General features: G+C 34.5%; 1 protein-coding gene and 1 long non-coding RNA gene across 2 annotated transcripts in view; one reads left to right on the forward strand and one right to left on the reverse strand.

Annotated features, from left to right (window-relative positions):
- LOC109487115 overlaps positions 1-1,660 on the forward strand; it is a 1,865-nt gene extending 205 nt beyond the window's left edge. Inside the window, exon 2 of the long non-coding RNA XR_002141231.1 lies at positions 1,189-1,660. This is a non-coding gene — a long non-coding RNA (uncharacterized LOC109487115). The remainder of the gene's footprint in view (positions 1-1,188) is intronic.
- The window catches only part of LOC109487104 (CUB and sushi domain-containing protein 2-like), a 64,381-nt gene that overhangs the window by 36,318 nt on the left and 26,047 nt on the right, over positions 1-2,016 (reverse strand). The window lies entirely within an intron of this gene.

The following is a 2,016-nucleotide window of genomic DNA, read 5'->3' on the forward strand; positions in this document are numbered from 1 at the left end:
GACAATACTGATAATACTTACGACACCTACTTAGTAAATAGTTCAATAGAATAATATTGTATTGGCAATGTAAATATAGTGGACAACATCTGTTATGTAATAGTTTATTAACCTGACGTATAAATGTAATTGTAGTAAACGCACGACGACCAGGCCGGATATTCTAGCTTGTTAACGTTTCGCCACAACATCTGTTATGTAGTAATAGTATGTCTATCTGAATTGTAACTGACACCATCAACTGTTAACTGTTCCGAATTGTTTATGTTCTTGTTGTGAGGGCTAGCCCTTTATAATAGCCTCCGGCTAGTTGGGCAGTCCTGGCTGCATACATGAGTGTTATCAGCCTAATAAATCAAATCAAATCAAATCTCCTATCCCACTACTGCAGGATATAGAAGAGATCCATCATTTGATCCAGAAATATAGACTCTCAAACTTCCCAACATTTTGTCAGCCATATTGTTTACATTGTGGGAATTTCAGGTACTTGCATACATTTCCAAACCACAACAGATTTCTTTAAAAGTCAAATGAAACAAAACTACATATGTAAGTCCAACATATTGCAGGATATTGAAAATGTACATGTTTTTGATAAAGAATTACAGACTTTCAAACATGTTCAATGATTTGTCATCCATATTGTGGACACTCAAAACTGCTTTGGGTGTCAACTATAATCCTAGGGAGAAATTCTCAAACAAATAAAGGATCTTTTCCCAAATAAAGTAGAAAAGTAGTATATATATATACATATTTCTAACATATGTTGTAATTTCAAAGAGATACATTCCTATCAACCAGAAACATGAGCATAAGAGAATGATACACCTAGTGTAAGCATTGGCCAGGTCCCCCTCCCCCACCTGCAGTAAATGTTTACTAAATGATATTCATCAATGTTTGGATTTTATTATAAACACTCATGACCACCTATGAGCTGCACTGCCAATACTAGTAATATTATTGTGGAATAGGAACCCATGATGGGGTATCAACTTAGAAAAAGCCATACAAAGTCATGGTGTATGAATAGAAATATAATGCATGTACCAGAGGATTATCTATGCAATGTTATGTGATGCAGTATGAAATTTGACAGTATTTTAGTTACTGATTGTCTGCAGAAAGAAAAGCAAATGATTATGGTGCTTTCATCTCATTATTATTCTCTTTATTTTCTAGTTAAAGTACCGGACCAAGGGTGGTACTGGTTTGTTCTACACCAGGAATGTGGAGTTCAACCCTGCCTAAGACACCAGATCACTATCTATTGCTATCTTCCCTTTCATCATTTAATGTTAAGACCAGAATATTCGTACCTTGGTTTAAAATCTGACAGTGTATTATATATATATATCTACGCAAGTCAAGCCATTTCATTGTTGGCATTATAATGTTCTGTGTTATGATATCTAAAGACAAGTATATGTGTATGTGGTAGGATCAATTCTAATAAGACATACCTTAATATATTGGAAGGTTATAGATACATGCATTTTGACTGGAATCATTATGATCATGATAGAAATAACTTGTTACATCACTGTGTACAATTTTTTAAATATTATTGTCGTAAACCCAAGGTATTGCCTGTGTTGTACCATGTTTTTTGCATTCCTTTTGATACACATTAAAGACAAAACCTGCCATGCAATTGTCTATGTTGCCTTATTTTTTATAGATAATCATATAGTATGATTTCACAACAGTGGAAGCATTGGGATGACGAGCTAGAAGACAAGTATCATGTTAGACAAGTGTCCAATAATTTTCTGAAAATCATCCCAGTACCAAGAAATTTAATTGGAATGGCCTGAGTATAAATTAAGCATAAATATTTACATATTTTAACAGCCGGACATTGTAAGCATAAAAACTAAAACAAATTTGAGACTGAAGTAAACAAAAACGACAGCGAACAGTGTCACTGCGATGTGACCCTTGACCTATAATAGGGGACCGTCCATTCTTCAACAAGGCAGGGGTGACACGTATTCTTCCGTGCAGCGA

This window comes from Branchiostoma belcheri, unplaced genomic scaffold, assembly GCF_001625305.1.
Source record: "Branchiostoma belcheri isolate BF01 breed outbred unplaced genomic scaffold, Haploidv18h27 scaffold110, whole genome shotgun sequence".
In the NCBI taxonomy this organism is placed as follows: Eukaryota; Metazoa; Chordata; class Leptocardii; order Amphioxiformes; family Branchiostomatidae; genus Branchiostoma; species Branchiostoma belcheri.